This window comes from Bombus vancouverensis, chromosome 8 (assembly GCF_051014615.1).
Source record: "Bombus vancouverensis nearcticus chromosome 8, iyBomVanc1_principal, whole genome shotgun sequence".
Taxonomy (NCBI): Eukaryota; Metazoa; Arthropoda; class Insecta; order Hymenoptera; family Apidae; genus Bombus; species Bombus vancouverensis.
The window spans coordinates 15984728-16007306 of NC_134918.1; positions in this window are offsets into that span (position 1 = coordinate 15984728).

Sequence of the window (22579 nt, forward strand, 5' to 3'; positions counted from 1 at the left end):
CGTTCAGAAACTACGTTAATCACCTCTATCGATTGACAATGAAGAAAAACGATGTTGCAAACGCCATTTTTCGAAATCTATCTTCAAATTTACTGTCATTTTTGTTCTTTTATTCGTTATAGGTGAACCTATAGAGCAACGATGCTGAAAAGATTTCGTTTGGGTCTGTTAGGAGCAAGAGAGATCTTTCTTCGCCACGCGATCGAATTAGTATGTGACCGTATCAGTAAATAATACGCTAGAGCCGGAAAGTACGTGTAAGAATTAGCGTGCTCTTTCCAGCCCGACCACTTAAACCTGCATTCCTACCGAGTGAAATCTTCTTTAATCCCTATTGTACACGATCCTGAAGTCAGACTCCAACTTTTAAAACACCGTGTATGCATGGCCGTGTACTTACACGTAGACAGAGAGGTGAATGGGCGCGTTTGCACGCGTAGAAAATTATTTTCCGCGCGAGGAATACGTGGTAGCGTTGGTTAGCTTGTGCTTTACACCGCGCACGTGGCGACACGACTAATGATCCTTTCTCTTAGAAAATTACTATTCCAAAGCGACCGTGTGCCCCTTTACGGTCGCCATCGAATAGACATCGGTTTTCTATTAAGATAGTGGGTTTTTTATTCTTATTCGATAATCTCAATTCTTGGACCAAGACGTCACGTTCCTTGGAAAACGACTTTCGCCACATGGCGCGGAAGAAATTTACACTTTGGCTTCTGACGCTCATCTTCGAACGTATTCTGCCGTTCATAAGCATTGGGATAAGTATAGGCTTTTATATGGATCACATATCACGTATAAAATCATGAAGATCTCTTGAAGTTTATCTTGTTCTTTGTGTGTCTCCATATTTATAGATTGTGGTGTATATAAACAAGTATATGACAGAAGAAATAGGCAAGATTTTAGTCATGTATTTTACCAAACAACTTTCAGATCTCTACAAACGTACCACTGTAAATTTATCTGATAATAAACGTTGAATTTTTATTGAATGATATTAATCAACTTTGAATACGGGAAGAAATTTAGATGGCGCGCCCTGACAGTGAAAATACAAAAGATAGTTCGAAGTAAAATGTAGAATTTTTGCCTAATGCTGATTTAAATATGGAACATTAATGCATGAAATTTTAATTACTAATCTTATGAAATTTTAAAATTTCTCTCGTCCGTTTCCCACGTCTAAAGTTGAGAATATTAAAGAAAGGAAACGAAAACTCGCTAATTAAAACTTGAATCTTTCCTTAATTAAAGAATATTCGACTTCTTTACTTTTCCATTATTATGCAAATTGATAATATCAATAGGGAAATTGTGTTAATACCTACTCCTTATAATCTAAAAAAATGGAACTCAAATATCCCTGCCAATGGTACCAAATTTCTTTAATTTATTATTATATATTAAGGCATATTTATGTCTGTTTAAAGATGATCATTTTCTCTAACATTTTAACTGTACGTATATACTGTTTCGTTACATCATTGACAGCGTTAGCTTTGCAATTACGCAATGATTGATAACAAGAACCGAACAAAATGTTACGTAACATAGTTTCCGAGCGGACCAATTGTTTCGAAACTAAACTCGAATGAAACGCTTACGCAAGGCTCTCGCGGAAATTTCGTTTATGCCAATTACTGATTTATAAGATGCAAAATATTAATTTGGTGTTGATATCGTCGATTTAAAATAGTATGCGTAATGTATCTAATATATACTTATAATATTACGTACAATCGCCTGCAATCAGAAAATTCGATTATCTACTGACACTCAGGTGGCTTTGATTAATTAAGTAGCGGCTTCTATGACATCCTCTCTCCACTTAACTGTCTATATTCATTAGCCAATAATTATATATTGACGCGATAGATTTTAGATATCATGACGTGTACCGAGTGAGAAATCTTGAATATTATCGATAGACTGCAGATTCTTATAAACTAAAGTACCTGTATAGAAACTTTTATCTACTAGATATTATAATAAATAATCCATTTTGAATATTTCACATATTTTTGCACATACATATTATATAATAAATTATATATCATATGATTTTTCAACACTTTTTATGACTAAATGGAGACTCAGATAATTTATCGGATATATAAAAAAATCTTCGAACTACGTTTAGAAAGAAAAATCTAACAAAATATTCCGAAAATTGACGTTAGAAGCGGTTCATAAATTTAATAGAGCTTGTGGTTGAGCACAACGTTTTTCTTCTGGATTGATTGGTCCATTTGTCTTCCAAGTTCGCGTGTTTTCGTCCTCGGCATTTTCCCTCTCGGAATTCTTATTCACGGACCATCTTCCACACACTGGCGCATCTGCGAGTGTCAGTGGGTTTAACTTATTACCCAAAAGCGTCGGTTGAAGCATAGGAAGATTGTAAATAACAGTGAAGTTCACATCGTAGTTCATTCGTAATTCTTCTCGAAGCAGAAATGTTATTTGCTTTATAGCTAACATTCTATATTTTATAACTCTTTGTACATTTTAAGATCACAAAATTATTATCAATCAAGAAATCGAGGGGAATTTAATCAATTTAGAGAAATATCACATGTGAAAAATTAGTTATTAGCGTGAAAGTCTGTCAAAGAAGAAGCGTTTTTATACGTTTTTTAAAACTGGTATCATCAAGTAGCAAATAAAAATGCGATATATCTATCCTTTGATTAATCACATGATTAATAGAGAAAATTCTTGGCTTCTAAAACACGCTTTAACCTCTGAATTCTCTATTAAATACATCAAAGAGCTGTTAAAAACTAATTTCTACTTTACCCTTCAGAAGCTTGTACGATATGACACGTCTGTTGGTTATCGAGGGTGAGAAAAGCGAACGTTCTAAACTCCGAGCAATAAATTCGAGTTTCTGCAACTAGGATATTGCCAGTTTCTGTGAAATACGTGCCAACCTTAAACTAACGTACTGCGTAATAAATTTCGATTCATAACCAACGAATAGCCAATATATTTGGCTTCGGTAAATAGTGACACAATTATTAGAACGATTATTGCCTTTCCATGGTTCATTGCAAATTTTAAAAGCTCATCGCGAGAATAAAACGAATATAAATTATTAAGCAGATCGCGTGGCGATTGTCGGAAGGCTTCGTAAATTATACAATGGCAATGAAACTAACAAAGTAGAAGTGTGCGAACGACTATTACGATTACCTATTCGGTATTAAACAATCAAAATTTCGCACGATCGACACTTTAAATTCGATGCACGTACACCCACTTTTCGACTTTAAAATTCTTCGAAACGAAGCCTCGCACGGGACAATATTATTCCACGTTTTCGATTCGTTTTTATATCTAGAACAACTTCACTTTCGGTTGTACCACTTCTAGTTGTACATTTTGTATGACGCATATACGTAGCAGAAGAGGTACTTCTACTTCGTTTTATTTTAGATGTTCGAACATTATTACTCGGTAGAAAATACGTAACCAGGCTACCGTGTTGCAATTATTGTTGGCGACAAACATATGATACCTTCTATGGGTAAGTAATACGTTCCTCGGCTCGGATATCGGAATCGCGGTTTCACCATAGCTACGAGAAACATGGACCGCGCGTTCCAATGTATTCACAGTCGTAAACGGTGCTTCAGTGAGATCTTTTTTTCGCGGTATTTTCCCTCGATCAAGAGGATAATGCTTTTATTTAATCCGTTCAAAAATCCTTTCATCAGCCTCAATTGCTCTCTCGTTTCATTATTCGATTATGATGCGCGCCACGCGGTACTTTAGTGGCGTTCACGACTCTATAGTTGTACATGCACCTGTATATGTGTGTGTATATATATATAAGCCTTCTATGTGTATCTATATATATATATATATTAAACGGTAGATTAGAGACGCGCAACCGTTTGCAATGGAAAGCACAGGTCGATACTAACCGCGGAAATAAGTTACTGTGACATATCCGCGGAAGCGCTGTTAATGTCGTGAGTTAAACTGAACGTGCATGATTTCCAAGCGAAACATCGCTCCAGATATATGTTAAAGTGCCGTGTTCCTACAGGGATTCGTCAAATACCGTGTCCCGACAAACAATCGCTGCATGCAGCCAGTAAAATCGATTGCCCTGAACGTTGAATCGAACGTCTGAACGGGGAAATCCGCGACTCGAACAAATGGAGATGTTTTCTATCGAAAGCCGTTTTACAATTCAAAGAGTAAGATTCATGGAGGCACAGACCTCTTTTCACTCTCGATCGCGATGATTCTCGAAACACATGCGAATAGAAAATATATGACTGAATGTTTTGATATCGATGATGTATGTCGTGGATGTACGACACTAAAAGTTGGTTCAACCATCCAGAGTAGAAGAAGAGTGTGCAGTTATCAAGTAGTACAAGTCATTTTAGAATAAATAAACGAAGAAATTGAAAAACATTTTCTCTTGAGTTACTATTCTTACATTACTTGCATTTAGTTTATGTTACTCACAATGTTACTTTCTTGTGCGATAATACGTTAGTTTAGAATAACGTTGCAATCTAAACAATTTAGTTCAAACTTTACCATCTGTATAATTCGTCAGCGAAAGTCTTTTAATGCTTGGGAAAGTCTCTGTGACACTTGTACGTAATAAGAATTTATTCATTCTTTTAGTTATTCTTTTTTTCTTTTTGGAAGCTCAATTATGTCAGGAAATAATTCGGTAGCATGTTGTTACATCATAAAAAGAAATCGTTATATAAACACGAAATAATCTGAGCATATAACTCGAACATTACATTCTAATTCATTCAATTTTGTCGAACATCTTGAAAATAAAAAATGGCTAAAACAGAGCCACTGTATATCAATGGCAATAAACAGGCACTGTAGAAATTACTGTAATTGAAATGAAATGAAATGAAAGTAATTTCTTCCGTTTTTCATTCACTTATCAATTTACATTAATTATAAACTATGTCGAAATATAAAACATGAGAAAGAAAGCAGAAAGAAAAGACGTAAAGGTAGAATCGAAGTAGATTAGCAAGCTCACACAGCGAAAAGCAATATTAAACCGTCACAGGTCGTTTTTTTGTTAAATTACAGTAGTGAAATCTTGATTAAATTCCGTCATTTCCCATCCCACTTTCATTTTGTTTTATTAGAAAGAAAATGAAAAGGACGAAGAAAAGGAAAGAAAAATGAGGAACAACGTTAGCTCGTAACCTTAAAGACACAAACTTGACAACGGAGTTACGCTCGTTAACGTTATTAAGTTAACATTTTAACCGAATTACAAGCGAAAACAACAGCGAAATCTTCTCGAGTAGTTTCGCGTTAATTTCGAAAATCCGCGGTGAAATCTGCATATTCAAATACGAACGTTAACGGAGCACGGAGAATGTTTGAATGGACATAGCAGCGGAGGTTAAACCGTTAGATCGAGAACCGACAAGCATGGAAATTAGGCTTGTCCGTTCACCGTGATTCGTTTCGGTTAATTCGCAGCCAATTTATTCGGGCGGAAGACAAACGCGAAGGAAACGCGCGCGACGTAGGTTCAGGCGGCAGTTGCGTTTTCTAGGAGTAAGACAGAAACACAAATTGCGCAGAGACAGACGAAGTAACGTTAAATAAATAAAAATACGTGCGACGTTGAGTTTGCTCTTGACGCAAGCGACGTGCAAGTAGCACTTTGCAAAATTAATGCCAGCGAATTCGCGTACACGCGGACATCTCCATCGACGATTTCGCCGGAAATTTTAAATGTATCTCGCGCGGAAATTTCAGACCAGAACCCAGCGAAAAACGTTTTATCTTGTCACGAAGGTTTTTCATGCGGCAGCAACGCGTGAAAACGTGTACAAGACCAGCAAAGATCCGTCCTCGTTCCCGTCGACGTCGACGTCCACATCGTTTGTCTGTGTGCATTTTCCCTCGATTTCCCTTTTTCTTCCCTTTTTCCCTTTCTCCCCTTCACATTTCACTTTCTGTACCTTCGTTTAATCCGTTCTCTTTCTTTCCCATCTCTGCAAGCTTCCTAGTTTATTCTCGGACGAACTTTCTTCAACAAATTTATTGTTCACTAATTTATTACTTATTAGTCCATTGCTAAATACGTACTGTTTGTCATTTGCAAACATATACGTATTTTTGACTTCAAGATATAAAGTATCGAAAGAAGACAATAAATACAGTGTCTATTCACAAATTGAGTAAACTGTTTTCTGTTTTATTACCTTCGTGTATTAGATCTCGAGTATGTCGGCGTTATTTGTATGTATTGTCTTCTTCCACATTCGAAGACCATGCGAGGAAAATATAAATCGATCCCGATTTCTTAATCTATGCAAGTATGATAGCAAATAAATGATAAAAACAAGTAGGTACATATTTAATACAATATAGCGTTAAAAATGGGAGCAATCTGTTGGTTGCAGAGATATAAACTCTCGTGTCATGAACTTTCGATATGATTAAACGTATGACTGAACTTGTGGCAATTTTTTCAAAATATTCGAAAGGGCAATAAAAATACATATTTATTCCTAAATCCAAATGAGGGAATAAATTTAGTCAACATGAATTGTTCAATAATGTATTGAATTTTAAAGGAAATCAAAAATGTAAATCTTTTTTCACGTAAAAAGATATAGAAAGAATGAAATGGATTTCTAAAATTATTTCTCTATAGTCTTGTGACAGATAAATTTTGTATTTAGAAATATTTTATTATACGCGAAAGGACTATACAATTGAAGGTTAACAATTCTTGATTGTACCGTTGAAATCACGGTACGATAAAATGTTATTCCCTTCTGTACAAATTCGTTGTAGCTGACGTGCAATCAGTAAGAATTATTCAATTCGTTCGTATAATAATAAACATCGATAAATTAATATTACTATCGCCGGAGTACGAGTTTCCATCGTGATCGACGTCGATTTTCAACTTCGTTTCTGTATTATTAACGTATCTCGTTTTATTCGTTATGTAAGTATGCAGAGTAGTTAGAATCGATATATAGGCGGTTTCGAAAGGCAGAATCATAATTGCAACAGTAAATTTCGAATGTAGAAGTATATTTACATTGGATATAAATGTTCGGTATAGGATTATTTCGTATGCTTTATAATTAAAACGTTGAGGAATATTTGCTACAGCGACCGAGATCCAAACACCTTGTAATTTTTTAATCGATACGTTCATACCACGACTAAAGTCAAATTTTAATTAATCACAGTTAATCGATTAACCAGTCACTTGAACCATCTTTCAAGCAGCAAGAAAATTCCTATAATGAATAAAACTTGTATAAAAATTTGATAAAGAGATATACACGAAACGCGAGAAAATAAAGGATCTTTAATAAAAAAAAAAATATTATATTTAAAAAATGGATGAACGAAGCGACAGATCAGCTCGTCTTCGCTGCTGAACAAATTAATAAATAATGTAAAGTATTCGACCAATTCTATTCAACTGATAGCAACGTCTCTTTTCCTTATTGTATTTAACATCAAACAGATAAAGGAAAGACCAGAAATTGCGTAAGTTCGCGGCTCATTAAATGAAATTGACGTGAAGACAACCAAGAATCCGTATCTTATTCGTACGAGCAGGAATTATATGTATTTCAAAAGGAACCGAAGTGATTTTCTGCGAATAAACGCTCGTCGTATGCGAAGTACGATCCAGAAAAGAAGCATAGAAGGCAAAGGAAATTCCTACGTGTTCCGCGTACTCTTGTAAGGATAAAATATTTTGGAATTTCAATGGATCTACCAGCGATGAAACGCAGAGGAAGAAAGTCGAGAAATTGAGGTGGAGATAAGCAGCATATGAGGTTCTTACATTGTTTAATTTAAATTCTTCGAAAGCATAACCTATTTCGTACGAATTCTAAAGAAGCTACAGAACATAAAAAACAGAAATGTCTTCGTTATGCGTAATTAAAATTTCAAACGGATTTCATCGGCGATAAATGTTACGAAAAATGTTAACGAGAAACGATCGCGCGTTGAAATATTGCGTTATACGGTAGTCGTCCGTATTCTGAATTTATTATGACAACCAAATTTTTACGTACTTTGTATTCGATCTGGAATTTATCGTTCCTGTGTTACGTTGCTCCACTAAATCATTTATTTGAAATATAATTTCGCAGTAACCAGTAACTATAAATATAACAATACATATACTCACGCACACGAGGGTACAATTTTTACAGAACGATAGCAAGTACGTAGCTCTGAAAAATATAATTTTAATAATTTCCAGAGGATGGATTTCATATTTTTGATATGTTAAACGAACATTTTTTTCTGAGACGTGTGTATATATTATGAATATGATATAATATACCATGTTTAATAACGATAGAAACCTAATCTAAACTATTATCGACCATATTTTATGGGAACTATAAAACATGAACGAACCATCGTCTTCGTTTGCTACGATTACCACCGCGTTATGCGAAATATTATTCAAACGACTAACGCCATGGACTTATTAATAAATATAATAAATTCGTAGTATCGTTATTCGTTATTTTTGCCTTTACCGCATAAAAAAAAAGAGAAGCACGAAAAAAGGAGAAATTCTGGTGTGCCGTAAAAACAGAATCGCGATCGTGCAACTATTTGGAAACCTCGCCCAAAATATATGGAAGCATTTCAATATTCAAATCTGTCGAAGTCAGAAGGCCGTGTAAATTGCAGCCTATTAATAATGTCGAACATTGTTCCGTAACGAAGGTAGATTAACATCGATTTCTAATATCGATTTCCTCTTTCATATCAAACAAGCCGACATTTATCGCGGAAAAACGAGATTGAAATCTTGCCGGGCAAAGAACGCTCGAAGGGCAGGGATGGAGGAGATTTTTATCGACAGAACGAAGCAGTTTGCCTTGTTATATGCTTGTCCGATACTGGTGGAGATTAAATCCCGGGAAATTGTTAAATCACTAGCTGCTTTGACAACGGGTCTCAAGCCGCAGGATAATAAAAGGCACGGCGGCGCTTTCAAGGATGGAATTCTCTGGCGACCGGTTCGCGAAACGTTGAGGTCTGACTGTTGTTGAATTATGCGAGAGCCCATTTCTATGGCTTTTCCTGGCAGCCAGGAAGCAGAAAGCACGGCCAAGAATACACGGCTGGTTTCAGAATTGCAGATGCGCGCTTTCGTTCTCTGAAAACTCGTGAAAAAGACACGATTGATATTAATAAACGAATGCGCGAAGACTGATTTTTTGAAGCGAACGCGCGAAGATGGTCGTGCGAAGTCACTGAAAGTCTGAGAATTCAAAAGGTACCTTCAAATACGAGAGAAAGGAATAAAAAGGAGAAACGAGTTTCCATGCTAAGGATAACAGATTGTTGAAACATGATCGTGTAAAAGAATCGAGAAATATTGGAACACGTTTCGTGGATTATTCAATCATCTCTTTAAAAAATGTTCCGTAGATCTCTTTGCTAAAATTTCTCTTCTCACGAAGTAACTGTAGAATTAATAATTAATTGATTGATTAATGAATGAATTATATGAATCGCTATTGTCAAAAGATCAGAAGAAGCTGGCAATACAAATATACATATTCATAGTAATATAACGCGGTATAATGCACCAATAATTAACAATATAAGATTACCAAATACGTTAAGCTGTTACAGAGTAGGATCATGTTAACTCGGGATAAAGGAACGTCCGCAACAAAGAAATTTCAGTCCATCTGTAATGCAATTCATACAGATAGAGAGAAAAGCTTTTCGTAAAAACTGAACAGTATCCTACGAAATAAACTAATTTTTCAATATTTCTTCTTCATTTTACTCGATAGTAGCTGCTATAAAATAAAATTACGAAATTTACTCCCTTGCTCTTCTTCCATTTTACGTTCTCGCTGTTTCTTACCTACGTACATTTCTAAGATACCCGGAACAAAGAAATGCTACAAATATTTTCTTTAAAAAGCAAGTCAGATTACGTCCTTTTATCCGCAAAATTTTCTTCCTTTGTGCATCCATTTTGCGGTATTCCTTGGCGAGGTTATAATTTTTTAAAAGACTCAACCAGTGCATACGTGCGTACGTAGGAGCACAGGAGAAAAGGAACGGCAAAGGAACACAGAAAGAAGCAGCTTGTTTTATTCATTCGACAGAGAGAACCGAATCGGTTTAGGCAAACGTTCGCATCCTCATCACTCACATTTTCGTTGTTCTGTTGTTAACACGCGGCCCTCTTTTCATTCAGAGGTGCCTTTTGTTCGACGGTCCATAACTTTAATCCTCGCGTTCGTGACTATCTTCGATGGCGAGCAAATTGTTGTTGCGGTGAAATAAAATGGGTCGAGTCCCGTCGACCAGTGTCTGTAACGATCGCGAACATGAAAGTAAGTTACCGGTAACGAACGACTGATTAACGACGATAAAAAGGAACGTACGAAAGCTCGCGTAAACTTTCTCATCTTCCATTTCCCATTGTGCACTCTGTTTCGTATCTTTTCTCGATAGTACGCGATCGCTCGCATCCTTTGAAATTATACTGCCTTAATCTCGAACAAAAGATTTCTGCTTTGTACAGTCACGATAAAATGCAAAAACTATGCGCCCTTTGTTGGTTTGTTCCTTTTTCCATTCAAGCGACTCATTAATATTCTTTCTCCATTGATCTCTATCCGATTAATTGGAAAGAAGACTTGAGTAAAGAATTTCAAGAATTTTCTACCCTATCGCGTTATATGCATCGCGTATTTCTCACAGAATACAGTTTCTAATTTTTCAAGATTTCAAAGTAATAAATTCCTCCAGTCCGTATCGTGAATTAATGCAGCGTCAGAATTTTATCACTATTGCATATATGTATGATTGTTCCGAACGTAAAAGAAATATGAACGAAATATCGGTAATTTATTGAAACGTATTAATATGGAAAATTTATCAGATAATTTTGCATTTCTATGATAATTATTGTAGATTTGTGTACATTTATTTTCGTTTTTTCTATCTTTCCCCGTCTGACGACGTAACTTTACTGATAAATCTTCTATTTCTTTCCTTTTACTCTTTCCGACGAAGGAAAGCATTTTTCATCAACCATGAAGATTTTAGAGTCTCCGAGCACTCGCTTCATTTATTACGGTCCTCGGAGGGTCCTTAGTGTCATGACGGTGATTCTTTCAAGTTCCACGATCATGTTATTTCGTCACATTTTTTCGAACATTTTCTTCTATGGTCTCCGATATCTGATGGTCTGAGATATCACGGTGTAATGTTATGGGAAGAAAATATCTTTCTAGTAAAAAAGCTTAAAAAAAATTACCAAAAACATCAAACTTCTAAAAATTCCAAGTTTTAGAACGTTCTAGAAACTCTCGCGAAGTATCGAACGATTCAACAAATTTTTTTTAAATGTCACGGTAAAACGAGAGATTCTATCTCGACAAAATGACTAAATGATACCGTTTAAACAACATAGCCAAGAAATTAAATTCGAATATTACGATTTCTTTATTCGCCTTATTTAAAATTTCGTGTAGTATAGTTTAGCTGGCGTGCATCCCAGCGCTAAATTACAAAGTTTTCTTAATTGTGTCGCGTATTACGGTTGAAAACTGCGCTGGAACGATTCCACGCTACGGTTATACGAAATTGAAACAACGAACGGGAAATTACATCGTTCATTTTTCACGAGAAGATGCACGGGGATACGTTTTCACCGGCCAACTTAATGAGTTCCAAAGAACGAACGTAGGAGAGGTGAAAGAAGAAGAGGGTGCAAAGTCAATTCGTTGTTGACGTTTCATTCTTCGAGTCTGTCGGCAAAGGAAGCGAAATGTACGATCGGCGGAGTTTAATTTTCTCCTCAAAGCAACAAAATAAAGCGAAGCTTCCACATCGATGCCTCCAGCCGTCGAGAAGGGGACAAGTTTTCGAGTTAAGGGAGGAAACTTTCGAACGGTATGATAAATATGAAAATCAGGCGACCCTAACCTAACTGCCACTACTGGGAAAAGCATAAAGATGCAAACGCCTGAAAAAAGCCTGTGTAACTGGTAGCACCTTCTAATTTATACGAACAATTTAACGCGATTAAAAATTCTTCTTTACCTTTCTTGGGAAATTTTCCCCTGTTTGTATACTAATTCTGGTACCTTGTTGGAAAAAGGGTCAAACTTTGTATTCGCTACGAGGGAGATTTATTAGCCACTGCGGAGTCTTATTTCGCGTTATGAGTGAGTTATCGAATTAAATATTGGTAAAGTTCTGACCTTCGCTTTTTCTTTTCGAAGGATAGAAAAATGTATTTTCTTAATTGAAACTCCCATTAATTAGCCTTCGACATAGTATCCATCGCTACACGTGACTGTCTTTCACTTATTCGTTCCATCGCTGTGAAATATTTCATTATTGTTATTATTATTAAAATACTCTTTCAGTTTTCACAAACTACTTCTCAGCATCGAATTTTTCTTTTTTTTTTTTTGCAAAAAGTTTTATAAAGATCTAAATACATCTGACATAAAAGAAGCTGTGAAATGTTACGTTAAAATGCATTTTGTAAAGAAACACGCTTATTCGTCTAATTTCTCCAGCAATATCATACAGCCATTTTACGATCTACATTTCGACAATTAAAATTTACATCTGTATACTCATCCGATTTGTAAAAGTCCTCCAAGATAAAATTGTAAGCAAACTGGTTTACAGTCAGTCTTAACACTACGACCACCTTAATCTTTCGTTAAGCAAAATTTATAAGTTTAGCCACAACAATGTATTTCTGTAAATTCAAATGAATTCCTGTAAAGTACATGGATATGTACTTCTTTTACGCTATCTTTAACTTTGATTCCATTAATACAGCTTGTAATGAAAAAAATGTTCGCTGTGTTAATATACAAGCGTGTCACTGGTAGTGTTGAAAATGTAAAAAAGCTACTATGCCGAGTACTATCGATAGCAATCGCGAGAAGAAAGTTGGTGCTTTTAGAAAAGTGTGACAACGAAGTATTGACTGATAGCTTCAGATTGAATGTGAAGTGTCTATATAGAGGCACGGGTATTCTTTTATCCCACGTGTCCCTTTTATCTGGTTTAAATTCAAGCTTTATGAATAAAACGAACAACACTGATCGAAGTACGCATCTACATATTGAAATCACTCTCCATCTATTCGTCCCAACAAATCCGTACCCCAGTTTCTAAACTCATCACACAAGTTTTAAAGCGCTCATCGAATAGATTGAAATTTCAGCCTCGTGTTTGGCACGGATATATGTGCTATATTATAAAGGCATCACTGTTTTTTCAAATATATTAGAGTTCACGATATTTCTGCTCGATAATATCATATATAATTTCATATATTTTTAGTTATAATTAGCTTTATAGAAAATTTTTGACCATAAAGAATTTTATCGTTTATTTTATTATAAATATAAGCTTATATAGAATCGGTCTAAAGCATCCAATTTTGATGTACTTTCTTTACCCTGTTGAGGGTACCTTTTAATGTAAATATGAAGAAAGAATAGGGTCAGGGGTTATTTAGCTATCGAGAAAGGCCAGGAAATATCGATGCAGATCATCCTATAAATATTCTATCGATAATAAATCTGAAAACTTCTTAGCTACACTTATAGGCAGTTTCTTTCGTATTACTAACAACAATTACAAACAAACTGTATAGTATTTTATGACTTTAACCGCACATAAATAAAATTAACGCTTATGCTAAAGATATATTCACTTCGTTTCTGTCTTAGCTTATCTTTTAACAGTTACGTTTCTTCTAAACATCCTTTGACTTTTGTCAAAATTATACGCAGCGAAACTAAAAGACCAAGAAATTTATTAACATAAATCAGGTATACTTGACTCATCTTTGTCACGGTGAATCCTTTAAGGATGGAGAATTGGAGAAAAATAAATTTAAGAATCATTATTACCATTTAACTCACAATTTCGCTCGTTCCATTCAAGTTCCACTCAAAGTTACACTCGCTATATGACATTTCATTGTATCAACTACGAATCGCAAAAAATATATTGCATATCGTTATAGCATATTCTCTGAGTAATCATACTGTTTCCAAACTTTCGGCCGATGTTCTACGTACATATGCATTATGCAAAATATACGCCACAGGCACGATACAAATTAACACCCGTGAAATCGAAGGAATTCCCAGCCTCGAGGCAACTTCGACATCATTATCATGCGCGTTGCGGTCTATAGAAGTCCACAGGAAGTCCGGAATTTTCATTCCAACGTAGATTCCACATCGACCTCTTGCGCTCGCCTACGTAACATGTATGCACATGTAACGATGCACATGTATCACCTATCTGAGTGTTCCTAGAGAACTGTGCCGCAATTTGCACGAGAGCAGATCACATTAAGAGAGACTACCCGGGTCGTTTTGGCCCACCAGTGGATTTTAAATCAAAACTTATCACTTTCCCTGCGTTTTTTGTTCTCGCCACCGCAAGCCAATTTGCCCAATTACGTCTGACGTATGAGCTTCGCGACGAGCCAGCGAACCACTGGCAATTTTTAATTGATCCGGATCGACCATGGAACTCGATACGTTAATTGGGAAAATCTGGTTCAACGCCAGTCCGGGGAGGATCGTTCAATTAAACCGCACGAAATGAATCTTGGGTATAGTTGCTTCAGTCCATGTAATTCGCATTTGAACCCATGCAGACGTGTATTGTTCCGATGACTGTTTGTAGCGTGAAATTTGTAAAGTTTCTAATGAAATTTGAGAAAAATTTGAACATAACGATCAAAGTTTTTTTTATGGAGAATTAAAGCTTTATTAATCCTTTGATTACGGTTGTCGTCAATGAGAGATATTAAGATTTTAATCGAGTTTGAGATGCGAGAACTGTTTATTGACGACGCTATTCGAGCATTCGGATACAGTAAAATAAATAAAATATAACCTTGTATTATCTATTTTGTGATTATTTTACTGTAAGAATAACTATAGTTGGGAAAGTATGATTAAAGTCAAATACATATTATTGGAGAAATTATATTACATATTCTATTTTTATGCTTCATAAAGATTTGAAAGTTCATAACAGAATCCTTTAAACAAATATGGATCTCATGCATATATCATTTCTTGTACTCTTTTTTTATTTTTTTGAAAACAAAACAGTCGTAGTATTTTTCTACCGAGCTGTTCAATTATTACTCGAAACACCAAATAAATCCATAACTCACTTAAAAAATCATAATCTTGTCGTGTCTTGTTGTTTTTACAATATAACAAAAACAGATATTAAAATTCATAGACTCGAAAATAAAAAGAGTGTCACCTTATTCCGTATCCAGAGAAATTCTACCTTTTCTGCTTTTTCTATGCTTCCGATATTACGAATAACCATCTTCCAGACGAAATCGTAAATACCCAAACCGCTTGTGGTGCAGATTCCGACGAGCCTGAGTATAGTATAGAAATAGCATCTTATTGTTCTTGATACCACGAGAAAATTGGAAAGTCCTTCGAAATAAATGCCCAAGTGACCGGGTTATCGTGTTTTGTCGTATTGGCAAGTAATAGGATTTCAAGCCGATTTCAATTGATCCCGATGCATCGCGACAGTCGATCGCACTCCCGATAACCAGACGACTGCGCCGAGGCCGAGGAAATTGGTGTAATTCGGTCGTGGTCCATTCGACGACCTCGCGTTATCGTCAGTTTCCGGTGAACTCTCTTCACGACTGACAAGTCGATAATTCGATACGAATTTCTTCGTGCGTACTTCAGCGGAGAGAAAAAAAAAATATATGGAATGTCGAAATAAAGGACTGACTAGCTCGTCAAATTTTCGAACACGTACAATACGTTTCTCGGTTTGCTTTCAATCCGTCACAATTTACCCGATGCAAGATTGGATTCATAGAAACGAAATCGATTCTCGTCAATTTTCACGTTTGATACCCTACGTTCGCTATATACCACACACGTGGTTAAATATGTACGCTATGGACGAGTAAATGAGATTTTACTACTAATTCAGTTATGAACGAAGCCTGAATGTGACTGTAAAGCGAACGTGTTAAATAGTTTGTGTGTTTCTGTTTTCAGATTTGTAATACGTCGAATTGGATTAGTTTTTAATTGATTTCAATCGAAGGCCATGGGAGAAATATATCTTCTCCCCCTTTTTTTTATTGGAGAGTAATTTAAAAATTGCTCACTAAAGCTATCTTTTTACTCTAGTTTGGAATTAAACACGTATTTTTGCCTGTCATCTTCTTCGATATTTCAAAAATATTAATCGTCGCAAATTTTTTTTTTAATTTGATAAAAACTTATTACTTATCCTTAAATCGTGCATTTAACTTAATAGATTATTTCCTTCGTCAAAGCAACCTCAATTGCACCACTCATCCATAAAAATCAGAAAATTGCAAGAATGGACTTCATCATCATATTTTTATTTCTATTCTTCTATGAATCTTATTTGAAAAGTTGTTGCATTACGTAAAATAAAATTGAATGGTGCCTTTCGTGAATATCCGTTTGCCATTTCTTTAAAACGTTCAAGTAGAACAAACGTGGAGAGTAACATTTTACTCGAGCTTTTTGAAACTTAAAGGGTTTCAATTTTTGACGGGAAAGAAATCACGTAAAACTGGTAAATGCGATTGAAAGATATCGCACACGATGCGCGAAAGCTGACTTACGCGGATTGGACAGACAGCTTTAGGCAGGCTTTTATCTTTCACGCCGCATTCGTATAAGGGGAATTTACAACGAATAACCGATTTGCAAAATACTTAACGCGGATTAAAATATGCTGACAAATTTAATAGGATAATTGCTTTGTGAAATACAGGTACGTTGAAAATTCTCAGAGGCAGTCTAAAGCTTCAAGTTCTTAATACCTCAAGCTTCGAGCATTTTTTTACATTACTACTTTTACATTACTACTTACTAGTAGCACGCTACTTCGATAAAAGAAGATATTGAATGTGTTTTATTTATTTAAGTGAATTGAAATGTATCGATATTCGATAACACATTTTTTGCAACTATAGGAATCATTCCTTTTTTTCTTTCATTATTTATAATCTCATCAACCATTTGCATGGATTATTCAGATCGCAAAAGAAATGAGAAATTATACGGTGTTACAGATAGTTATATAATTTATAATTTGTATAATTTCGAGTATTCTAAATAATTTAGCAGCTCTCGTACATGTTGACTTATTTATTAATTTTTAGATTATTAAATTATTATGCTTTGAATCGTCTTTCGTGTTAGATTTTTTATTAAATTGTCGCTTTTGTTTTATTTTCGTTTCATCCAAGTGATATCTATACGCAGCTCGAAACGTGGAAATTAAATTGAATATCAGATATAAGGAGGAAAAAATAAGTGACGTCACTTAGCATCGACTTTTATGATGTAATTTAAGTAGAGAAATTAAATTCTGAGTTTCGTTTTCATATCGGGTTTGTATCAGAGAAATTGATAAGGATCGATAAAGCAATATAATCGCGTAGACGAAACCTACGCACAGAGTCTGGCACAAAGATGGAAAATCATTCTAATATTCGATGCAACCTACTAACGACGAAGATAACGACCATTATATGCAACGAATATCTTTCGGATTGGTTGTACGAATTACCTGCAAGCTTTAGCATCGACAATACTTCATTTTTTATGTTACTATATTTAGTAAATAATAATATTTATCTAGTGCAAACTCATCACTTCTTTTTAAATCAAACTACCAAGACGTAAGATGTAATTCACACGGAAATACCATACTGACTAATTAGAGATTGATTCAGGTATGTGTGCATTTGCGTAATAGCATGCACATGCGTGCAAATGGCAAATTTGTACATCTACAGGAAACTCATCAAAGCACACTTAGTAAACACGAATAGTATATAGGATATAAATACACACCTGTGCAGATACAACTAAATATAAAGTAAATATTCGAACAGCGGCAATGAGTATGCAGTGTACAGGCTCTAATACAATTTCCCTATTACACATACAGTGGCACATCTAGTCCCATTCAGCAATTTCACGATAGATTCTCGGTATATCAAATTATTTTGATCTTGATACCGAATGCTATGAAAATATATATGGTCTTTGGATAAATCTAGACGGTAAATTGCAATAGCAATTGGCAAATGATTCTAGCGTACGATACAATTAAGATACGTTCCTTATACGAATTTAAATTTTAAAAAAGTATTATGAAAATTACTGAGACACTGCAAGAAATCATAATAGCTGGTTTAAGAAATTGTTAAACTCTAGGAATGACATCGTTCGCATAAATCTCGAATAATGAAACCGAACAATAGTTACCAAAGTATTGTTAGTTAAATTCTACTTAAAAAGATTACATCTCGTATGCACTACGTCAACCTAATAATTAATCTTTCATGTACATATATTTATGCCATCTGTATAGTATAGTACAAACTGTCGTACAAAGGTTTGGAGTCTCTACGTAATCCAAGAATTGAAGAGAAAAATCAAACTGGCATTAACTCAAAATTAATAAAAAGAAACCAGCTGAAAATTTGTTGTATGTACAATCGAAAAAATAAAACCTTCAGCTGATACTATATTATACAGGGTGGTTGGTAACTGGTGGTACAAGCGGAAAGGGGGTGATTCTACGCGAAAAAAGAAGTCGAAAATATAGAATACAAATTTTTTTTTAATTTTTCCATCGAAACAACGATCTACAGTGAGATCCGTTATAACGAGACGTGATAAAGTGCACGCGTGCCGAGCGAAAATTCAGTCGATTTTCTCGAAAACAAAGCCTCAAACGAAAAATTTTTATTCTATATTTTCGACTTCTTTTTTCGCGTAGAATCACCCCCTTTCCGCTTGTACCACCAGTTACCAACCACCCTGTATATAATATTTATAACGCTCCCTAACATAAATAAAGTGCGTCACGTGCGCTTTAATAAAATATGCCCTACAAAGTAATAAGAAAAAGTTGAAGCTATTCAAAATGAAGGAAACGCACACGTATATTTGTAGACGCGACTATGCGTATATATTTCTTTTAAATATGTAAAGCGTGAAAGCAAGATATCCGTACGAGGATACACGCTCACAGGCAACTAGGAAATTTTCCTTAGACACATTCGAGAGAATACTCTCAAGTTGTTTATCATCCGTTTCTAACGAGATCGTGATACGCCTCTTTCGATACCCTTTTCAGCTCTACACACGTATACACGTGTAAGAACAGAGAGAAAAGGTAATGAGGTGAAATACGATACCCCGTTGCGTAATTAGAATCGTTCACAGCGATTTGTACAATACACAATGGACAACTGATTGCAAATCGGTGAATTGATTACGCGGTTCAAACTGTCGATTACGCGGAAACGTTGGTTTAAAATAGAGAAAATAGCTGTCGTTTATCGTTCAAAAATAATCGTCAGAGATTTCACGGTTATGGCAAGATTAAGAAAATGTTAAACATTAGTATATGTTTTTTTATTTATATTATTCCTTTGTATAATTTTTTCAAATATTTAACATTCCATCTTTCCACATTTATTTAAATTAAATGCCCTGTATATGCTGCGGAATAACAATTTCCTGCATGTCATATTATGCTACAACAATCAAGCAAGTGTTTTTCCCCTTAAATTGGTCTTCAATAAAGTTAATTCGAGCTGTTTGTTTCATTTAACGTTTATTTTCATTTCGACCAGTTCATATTTCACGATACACAACGTTCAACCTACAAATGGCCATTCATGTGTAATCCTTTCAACCCCATGTATGAGGACTAGTTATTAGACACGGTTTGAAGTGCGTATTGGGAGGCCTGCGAATGATGAAATCGGAGTCCCTTATTTACAAAACCAGATGTTCATTTTATGCGCGTCGGTTGAACGCACATCCCAACATTTCGAACAAAGTTCGTTAATTTAAGACTCTCCGATGGATAGTGTCAATTGCAAAGTGGCGTGTGTAATTTATCGATATTCCAGGTACTTCGCATAAAATCCCGCAAAGGACTGTGATAAACAAAGCTTAAATCTACTTTGATATTTAGTTTCATCTCGAATAACTACCGTTAATCCGTAACATCAGCAACTGTTAAAATAAAAGTTTCGCGTAATCTCTAATCCCATTAATTTTACCATTTGCTCCGATGGTTAAAGCGCTTTCAGTAGCTGTTCGAGGAAATTCGGAGCCTCATAAACGGGCTTATGACCGCCTCTTATTACAGATAAATGCGCAACACTTCGTCTTCCTTTCTATCCAACTTTCCACCACAGCCTCCACGTTATGGCCAGCTTCACAAGATATACCGCTAATAAAATGTCGCGAATGGTCCCGTGAAAGTAACAAAAACTTGCCGACAGTACGAGACTTAGAAAGAGTTTTCTTTAATTGTTCCATAATACATCCTGTCTGTCGAGCTAGCTTTCGTATGACCATTCTCCATTTATCGGGAAGCAATCAAGGTGAATCTCTATCGTTGTGTCAGGAAAGAAATTACGAAAGTAAACGTTGATACGCGAGCCGATAATTCACGGCGTTCTCCACGACAGTGAGAAATTTTCAACGTCTTCGTTTGCCACGGAGTAACTTTCCGGCAATGAGAGATGGGCGCCACCCACTCCGTGAAACTAAAGTGATCACGAGGCGCTTGGGAAATCACGAAAACAATTCGCGTTCCTCAGAGTGAAACAGATCGTCTCCGAAGCAACCGACTCTTTGTTCAGAGGCTTGTCATTGTCGGCGATAAGTTGAAACGCGGATTGTACGAGCCTTTCCCGAAGACCTGTCGCTCTTAGCCATGGTAAATAAGCGCTTTCACCGAGCTGCTTCCATCTGCAAGTCGTTCGTGAAATTTCCGAACTAATGGCCACCAGTTTACGCCAACTTCTCGCTCAACTTTTTTCGTTCCACTATTCTAACGTCAGTCATGGTTTTGTGGCGTAGAAACGCGCCGAGAAACCGCTGCTGGACGTTTCATTTGCGTGAAAACTGACTGAGCTTGAGTAGGAAAGATTACTCTCCGAATTGGTATATTGACGGTCGCTGACTAATATTATGTTTCTTTGTGCATAAAGTATGGTCATACACGGGTTGGTTGATCGAACAGTTGAAACGATAAACGCTGTAATTTCTAGAAGTAAAAATTTCAAATAAATCAAAAGCATCTTTATTAGTTTTGTCATCTATGATATGTATCGCTCGAACTGTACATTATCAGCGTGTGACATTTTTACGGAGTTAGAAAGAAAAAAATTGGTTAAATTTGTTTATCTGGGTATTGATTCTACAGCTTTTTCGACCAAAAGTCTAGGGAGTCGATACTTATGATAGCCCCCAGAATGAAAATAAATTACCCTGACACTACAAAAATCATTTCTTACTTCTTTTGACATTTACATTTTTTACCATTTTATCTCTTCGGTTAACAACGACACGAAGATAAAGAAGAATTCCTTGTATTCATTTGAATTAATAATAATAATTTGCGTAATAATTGAAAGCAAATTCTTCACATTCTCCTCTTTGTCCTGATTACAGAAACTCGTAATTTTCTACTTCAGAATTTCTGCAAAATAACCAACCGTGAATGCAATTTTATTACTTTACGCCGAATATTACGAGGAAAAATTATAAAAGATACATGGAAAGTACCATTTCGTGCCTTTCTTTTGCAGATCGATTCTACAGATTTTCCGAGTACGACATATTACGTCAACGCTATAGAAAGAGTACTAATTCTATTGTTAAATATAAAAGAAGAAAGTTATATAATACGAAACTGAAACAATAAAATCAAATGTTGTCTTTCAACTTGAAGCAGTTAATCGTCAAATCGTCATTGTTAAAGTTAACAGCTACAGGATTGAAAGTTATTGGAAATTATAACGGAAACTGCCCAGCAGAAATCAAAAGCTTTCGAGAAACTGATAATAAAACGAAAGAATCAAAGGAAAAGTATTCAATTTTTTAATATTTCCAGGAATTTACACTGATTAATCGTGTCCTTTCGAATTGCTATTTAAATCGTATATCTAAACGACGAATTATACGTGGCAAGCGCAATATTTTATGAAAAATTCGAGTGGAAGTCAAACGATGACAGCCAAAAAGCTTTCTGAATGACATTTTTTGGAGTAACATTTTCACGACGAACGAAAATAACTGAGAGATACGAGCGAGCTGTTACGCGCTGACACGTTTCAGCGTAACTGCTATTTACGGACAAGAAATAGTAAAAAGGCAAACAGTTCTGCTTCGTAATATCCGTTCTGTCGTCCGATGATAAGGAAACCATGAAGTAAAAAGAAAAAAAGGAACAATAACGCATAATTGATAAAGATTTGCGAAACGAAACGGGGATCGCGTCAAAGGGACGCAATAAAAGAGATTACATTTGCAATTGCGCATTCTCATTTGCTCGTGGAAAAATGAGAAATTCGAGGGCGGCACTCAGAGACTTTCTGTCTGGACAAACGTTCCAAATTTTCACGTAATATTATTCGGTGCGTCTGCGATTTATTAACGAAGCTCCGGCGGGAAAACGGATG